Genomic DNA, 7,657 nt, shown 5'->3' with positions numbered 1-7,657 from the left:
CGGCGCCTGCGCCCTCGCTCCGTTCCGTGCTCCCCCTAGTGGCAGCCTTTGGAGTGGCACCTGCTGCTTCCAGGTTCAGCAGCGGCCCCAGCTTTGCTGGGCAGGAGTCGGGCAGGGAGTGAGGGCGGGGGGTGGGGAGGGGGGAGAGACCACTTCGTGTCCAGCCCCGTGTGTGTGTGTGTGTGTGTGCGCGTGTGTGTGCGCGCGTGTGTGCGTGCGGCGGGGAGGCGGGGAGCCCGCAGCCCCAAGAGCAGCAGCAGCTCTAGCAGCCTTAGGAGCAGTAGCAGCAGCAGCAGCAGCAGGAGCGGCAGCGCCCGCCGCCACCACCGCCGCCGCCGCCGCCACCGCCGCCGCCCGCAGGTGCCCGCTTACTGATACCGGCTGTCGCCGCCGCCGCCGGGCCGAAGAACACCTAGGGATACCGAGGAGGAGGAGGAGGAAGAGGAAGAGGGAGACTCTCCCCCCATCCACGGAGGTGAGTCTGGGCGCAGCATCCTCCGCCCGCCCCGCATCCCTCCATCCTTCCCATCCCTCCCTCCTTCCCAACATCCCTCTCTCCTCCCTTCTCCTTGCCACCCTTTCTTTCATCCCTCCTTCCTAGCCCCGAGGTCCTCCCCTTCCTTCCCTCTTTCCTCCCTCCCTTCCTTTCTTTCCTCTCATCCCAGTGTCCTCGCTCTCTCCCTGGACCCCAAGCACTCATCCCTTGTCTCTGGCATCCCTCCCCGTCTTATTCTTATCCCAACTGCTCCCCCCCATACCCCAATCCCTTTCTCTTCCCTGGGAGCATCCCTATCCACTACTGTCCTGAATCAGAAACCCCGTGCACTTTGATCCAAGCTAGGACACAGAACGATGCCCACCTGCTCCTTGGACCACTGGAAATCAGGGTCGTTGGCACAGAGATTTAGAGCTGCAAGTTGGGGTTCGTCCCGAAAGGGGATGAGATGGAGCTATTTCTTTTCTTTTTTATTGGCTCTTCCCTCCCCACCCCCCAGACTGGAGGAGGACAAGGATCACTTGGACATGTTGGCAGCAGCCTTCTACTCCCCTTTTATTGTCTGTTTTTTTTAAACCCCCATACGCACACCCCACCCCACCCCATTCCCAAGCATTAATTAATATGTTGGGTGTAGAACCGACCCCTTCTAGTGTGGTCTCGGTTAGGCGTTCTCTCTCTCAGAGACTCTGATTGTCTCAATGAGGAAACCCTAGGAAAAGCGGGGGGGGGGAAAGGGAGAGGGAGAGTCTGGGGAGAATGACGGGGGGCGGAGAGGAAGGGTGGTGACAGTGGAAGGGTTTTGTGTCGTGTTCCCCCTAGGCCTCTTTGGCTTGAAAATTTCAAACCACCCGCCTAATATTTGGCTTGGAATTGAACATGGGTGTTCCTGGGTTCTGTCACACCGTCTAGTTCAAAGACAGAAAACTCTCCAAACTTTAATCTGTGTATATGGATACAACCGCAACCCTATTCTTTCTTGGTGGAGTGTTTGAATGGTATAGAAAACAAACAAACAAACAAACAAACAAAAAATACACACAACAAAATACAAAATTCAGGGAGAAAAGGTGTTTTTTTTTTTGGAGATTACAAAATGAATATGTCTATATAAATTTATTTATCTATATAAGGCATACTAATATAAAACGCACCTTTAGCCTTCAGGGGTTAACTTCACAGAGAAGATAATAGTTAAACAGATGAAGGGGGAATAGAGTTGTAATCCATTTGCTTGTAATGTGGCACTACTTTGATTATTTTAACAATGGGTTATATCCCGGTTAAAGGAGTCTTACATGCCTTTTATTTCCCCCTTCTTTTTTTCACCTTAAAGGAAAAAAGGGGAAAATCATTCTGCACCTTCTGGTGGTTTGTATTGGCTGAGGGATACCTGGATGGGAGAGTTTTATTTGTTCTGTGGATATAATTTCTCTTAAAAGCAGAGTTTCCATTCATTATTTCCCTGGAAAATCTACACTTTACCCTGTAACTCACAGTGGTCCGGCCAATTTCCCTTTTTCCAGCTCTGAACTCAGAAGTTTATTTATATTTTGGCACCATCTCAGAATGCTTACTATATATCGTAAAGAGTAAAAGTATCAGCAGCAGAATATTTAGAAATATTTATTTTTCTACATTTTGTTTTCAATTCTATATCACTGGAAAAGCTTAAGATCTGTTTCACATGTCTATTACAAATATAATTGTGATATGTTTGGGAAGGGGAGGGGGCTATAAAGGTGGATCAGAATATATGACAAATTCATTAAAACTTCTCACGAAAGGAGATTTGTATAATAAATGATTGATTTTAGTTTCTGTTATGTGATATTATGGCATATACTTTTTCTGGGAACATAAGAGCAGCCCAAAAAATATCCAGTGCAAAAGAATTGCCTCCCAGAGGGACTTATTGTTTTTATAAAGAGTTTATATAATTAATCAACCAAGTGAGTATTTGGGGAACATTGAATATATGCAGTGATCCCCCTCCCACCGTGGCACATAGTAAAATTGCAATTATAGTTATGGTTTTGCTGACATCATAGCCCATGATACAGAAGCTCAGGTGGTCGTCCAACACTACCTGACTCATGAAGTAGAATTCTGGTCTCTGCATGTTGTGCTTTGGAGATTTTATTAGTTAATATTATAATTGGCAATGAAATGCGTTTTCTTCCTCCTGCTACCAAGCCTCCCCAAAAGCTTTTGGATTCAGTAAAATACTTTGTTACTATTTTAAAATTAGTTTAGACACTGCCAAATTAATTTTAAGTCAATTTGCTAAAACTCAGAGGGCCCCTCCAACTCTGTTTTCTCCAAATCCTTTTCCCTGTATATATTTTTGGAAATGGCTGTGGGTCCTTTTATGAACAGCTACACTGTCCCCACTGCTCATTCTTTGGTAGAGTTTTTCAACCACAGATCTGTTTTCCCTCAGGTATTTTCTGCATCCCAATTCTTTTTATTGTACTTACTATGGAGTAATATATTTTCTGTATTTCTCTCGTTTAAAGACAGCTATTTATTTAAAATTCAAAATAGATTTCTTTTTTGAACTTGAAAAGTTTTGTTTACATTACAATTTTACAGTAGTGATTAAGTACAATAAAACTTACCCAAGGAGAGAAAACAGCAAGGATAATATTCAGATTTGATTATAATCTAAATTACAGAATGAATAAGTGACCTCTTAAAACTCTGTCTTCAGTTACTTGGTCCTTTACATACTGACAGTGCTCACTTACCTATATTTCCACAGTTTCAGCTTTAGGATTTTAGGAAAAATCATGTATATTCACCTAAGCTTCTTTCATTCACACACACACATATGCACTTAGGTATATACATATATGTATATATGAATGAAATTATCTTTAGTGAATATTCTTGATTTGATATATATGTACACATATATGTACATATGTGTGTATATATACACACACACATATATATATATACCTGTGTGTATAAAAATCTACTATTTGAGATACTCTGATAGATATAAAAGTCTTTGCAGTTTATTTCATAGTGCTGCTAGTACAGCCCTGAAGTTGACACAGATGTGAAATATAGAAGAAGAAAAAAAAAGGGGACATGGTTCACTGACCTTGTAGAAGTTATAGAGAGTAAGCTCTGCCCAAATTCATAGGCAGGTCTCAATGAGGCCTACGGTTTCTAGGGAAAAAGGAGGATGGAACCCAGCCTCAAAGGATGGGTAAGCTTTCAAATAAGCAATTAAATAGATGAAGAGAAGTGTATTAAAAATGAGAGATATAGTCTGAGCAAAATTGCCCAGGCTAGAATGAGCATGAGAGCATATTGAGAGATTTCTTTGAGATTTTGCATTGCTCTTGTTTATACTTTTAATATAATTTAATATTCCAATGTCCCCAAGCACTTCATAGCTCTGTGACTCTGGGCAAGTTATTTAACTTCTTGCTGCCTCAGTTTCTTCAACTGTGACATGAGAAAAATAAAATAACCTACTTCTTAGGGTTGTGAAGATTAAATGACATATTTATAAAGTGCTTAGCAGTGCCTCACACATATTAGGTACTTAATGAATTTTCATTTCCTCCCTTTTCTTTCCTTCCTTCCCTCTCTCTCTTTCCATCTCTCCCTCCCTCCCTCTCTTCCTTCCTTCCTTCCTTCCTTCCTTCCTTCCTTCCTTCCTTCCTTCCTTCCTTCCTTCCTTCCTTCCTTCCTTCCTTCCTTCCTTCCTTCCTTCCTTCCTTCCTTCGTATTTTTCTTGATATGGGTATTTCTGTGCATTTATACTGGCTGTCCCCAGCCTGCAATCCTGCTCTGCCTTCTCAGCTTAACCTTTTAAAATCTTTCACTTTCTTAAAGACTCAGCTCAACATCACCTTCTGTAGGAAGTCTTTCTAGATCCTTGGCCTCCTAGAGTTATCTTCTTTTTATATATTGTATATGCCTATTTATATATGTTTTGCGTCCCTTTTAGAATCTAACTTCTTGAGGTCAGGGGATTTTTTTTGCCCCTTTCTATATCTCTAGTACTTAGTTCCAGTCTTGGCACATAACAAAAATAAGAAAATGCTTATTTGTTGACTGATTTTTTCCAACAGCAGATCTTGAGCCCTCTGTTACTTAGATGTTTTCAAGGGATGTTGGCTAAAAATCTATTGCTCTGTGGCCCACTTGATACATTAAGGCTTTTGTTCTCCTGGTAGTGCCTTTCAGATTTCAGGGTCATCTCCATTCCCCAGTCATGTATGATGAGTACTTTAGTGAAGGATACCTTCAATAAATTGTAAAAAGACTACATTAATAAACTTATCCATTGCCTGATCTGTACTAACATTGATTTAGATACTTTCCCCAATGGTACACATCTCAACCTATCCAGACCTTATCCTTTGTGCTATTTCTTTGTGGTAAGAGTCTGTCCCTGTCTTCATCTAAAATTTCTGACTTCACTTGAATAGATCTAATGAAGCCCTTGGATTGGACCATTGTTTGTTGAGCATGTGGATTAATAGTGTACTTCTTTTTGAAGATCTTAAAATTGCCTGACAAGCTTTTATGCTACCTCTCAGTCTTTCTTACTGAGTAAGGTAAATTAGTCAATTAAAAAGCATTTGAGGGGCAGCTAGGTGGCACAGTGGATAAAGCACCAGCCCTAGATTCAGGTGGAACTGAGTTCAAAACCGGCCTAAGACACTTGACACTTATTAGCTGTGTGACCCTGGACAAGTCACTTAACCCTCATTGTCCAGCAAAAAACAAAACAAAACAAAACAAAAAAACCATTGGATAAATACCTCATATGTAACATAAACTTTTACTTGATGGGGATGCAAAGAGAAAAATTAAGAAGCCCCTGCCTTCAAGGCACTTAGATTATTTAGGAAAGATGTTATGTTCACAAATAATAGGTATATACAGAATTTACACAAAGTATATTTGTTGGGAGCAGCTAGGTGGTGCAGTGGATAAAGCACCTACCCTGGATTCAAGAGGAACAGAGTTCAAATCTGGCCTCAGACACTTGACACTTATTATTTGTATGACCCTGGGAAAGCTACTTAACCCTTATTGCCCCACAAAAAACAAACAAATAAACACAAAGTATATTTGTCAGGAGATATTCAGAACCAGGGGACAATGTAAGCAGAAAAGGCTTCTTATAAGGTGTTGTTCAAGCACCCCTTGAAGAAACTAGGAATTATGAGAGGTAGAGATGAAGTGGAAGTATATTTCTGAAATGGGAAAGAGCCAGTTCAAAGAGATGGGAGAGTGGAGATGAACTATGAAGAACAGAAAGACCAATTTGGAGTATGGAGAGGGGTTGATCCAGGTGGTAATAGATTTTAAAGACTAAGCCTAGGTATTGTCTTTCATCCTAGATGCAACAAACAGTCATTAGAGTTTATTGAGAAGGTGCTTGATATGGCCCAGTTGGTATTTTAGGAAGATAACTTTGAGAGTTTTGTATAGGATATATTCGTAAGGAGAGAAATTTGAGTCAAGAAAATCAATTAGAAGTATATTGCCGGGGCAGCTAGGTGGCACAGTGGATAAAGCACCAGCCCTGGATTCAGGACAACCTAAGTTCAAATCCAGCCTCAGACACTTGACACTTACTAGCTGTGTGACCCTGGGCAAGTCAATTAAGCCTCGTTGCCCTGCAAAAAAAAAAGAAAGAAAAAGAAAAATATAAGTATATTGCCATAGTTGAGGCAGGAGATGAGGTCCTGAACTAGAGTGGTAGCTATGTAGATAGAATGAAGAGGAGGATACATTCTAGAGATATTCTGGTAGGTACAGCAATAGATTAAATATGAAATTAAAGTGATATAAGAGCTTTTAAGGAAACAAATACAAAGGAAATCAATAGTATAGAATGGAGGTTGGAAAACATAATCAAAGTGATAGATGTCTTGAAAATTAAGATAAAGGGAAGTTCTCATTTAATAGATGAAGAAACTAAATCTAATGGAAGTTAGGCAAGTTGCCCAGGTTTATACAGTTAATAATTATCTGAGGCTGGATTTGAACTCAGGTTTTTATGACTCCAAATCCAGTGCTCTATGTACTCTGCCATCAAGCCTTAAGAAATATTTCCCCACCTAAAAGAACCAGAGTGCATTTCCTTCAGAAAGAAGGCACCAAATGAAAACTCCAAGGAATGACATAGTTAAGACTCAAAACGTTTTCATTAAAGAAAATAATACTTTAAGCAAGCCAGAAAGGAAGAATTCAGCTTCAAAAGGTCTCCTGTAAGGATCACAAAAGACTGGGAAGCAAGTGTTATTAAGTAGAGCTCATCTTGAATTTGCTTGCATTAGACAACATTCCAAAAAGCAAATCATACAGGTTTACAGTCACAGATAACTTCACTTGCATTACTGAATATAAACTTCTGAAAATGAACTAAAATGGGTCTTCAATGGAACTGAGAACTTCAGAATGGAGTAGAGTCTTTGAGTTGCAAAGCTAGGAATCAAGAGACTCCTAGAATTGTAGACACAATTGAGCAATATGCCAGACCTACATGATGATGAATGCAATTGGGACGAATTCACCCATAAAATGGAAAAGGATAACAATGGATTAGTAAGGAGAACCAAAGAATATGTTGTTTACACTTAAAGATTCACAAGAATTTAAAATGACAGGCTGAAGCAGAAGTTATTATGCTTCATGTCTATGCAAATAAAGGGTAACAATCTTGATTATGACAGCAAAAGTCAACATAAGTAAGATATCCAAATAAGGAAAGCACATTATTTAAATGAATAGTTTACTGAATTTTAGAGACAAATAGATGATAAAATGACAATAATTGGGAACCTCAATATTATCCTTTCAGAAATCAATCTAAAGAAGCAATAAAATGAGGTTATAAACCTCAACTGATTTGATGAAATCTAGATAGGACCAATATCTTGTGATTAATAAATAGAAATACAATCATACACACACACACACATATATATATATATATACATGTGTACATATATACACATACATACACACATTTAAATCTAAATGATTAGTCATTTAACAATTTATAAAAACAATAGAAAATGTCACTAAAGAAAATGACAACAATGAGATAGCATATCAACCTTTTTGGTGTGTAGTCAACAAAGTCCTTAGGTAGAAAAGTAACATCTCTAAAGGTTTTCA

The 7,657-nt window shown here is 39.7% G+C and overlaps 1 protein-coding gene across 2 annotated transcripts in view; it reads left to right on the top strand.

Annotated features, from left to right (window-relative positions):
• The first annotated feature begins 303 nt into the window (after nucleotides 1-303).
• Nucleotides 304-7,657, top strand: part of CTNNA2 (catenin alpha 2) — a 1,529,678-nt gene continuing 1,522,324 nt past the window's right edge. Inside the window, exon 1 of one of the 2 annotated variants that reach the window (XM_043982315.1) lies at nucleotides 304-475. The gene's annotated coding sequence lies outside the window, so the exon portion shown is untranslated. The remainder of the gene's footprint in view (nucleotides 476-7,657) is intronic. The other variant, XM_043982316.1, reaches the window with a different exon arrangement.

Source organism: Dromiciops gliroides, chromosome 2, assembly GCF_019393635.1.
Source record: "Dromiciops gliroides isolate mDroGli1 chromosome 2, mDroGli1.pri, whole genome shotgun sequence".
NCBI lineage: Eukaryota > Metazoa > Chordata > Mammalia > Microbiotheria > Microbiotheriidae > Dromiciops > Dromiciops gliroides.
Note: the sequence above shows the minus strand (reverse complement) of the source record. Positions and strands in the feature narration are given on the sequence as shown.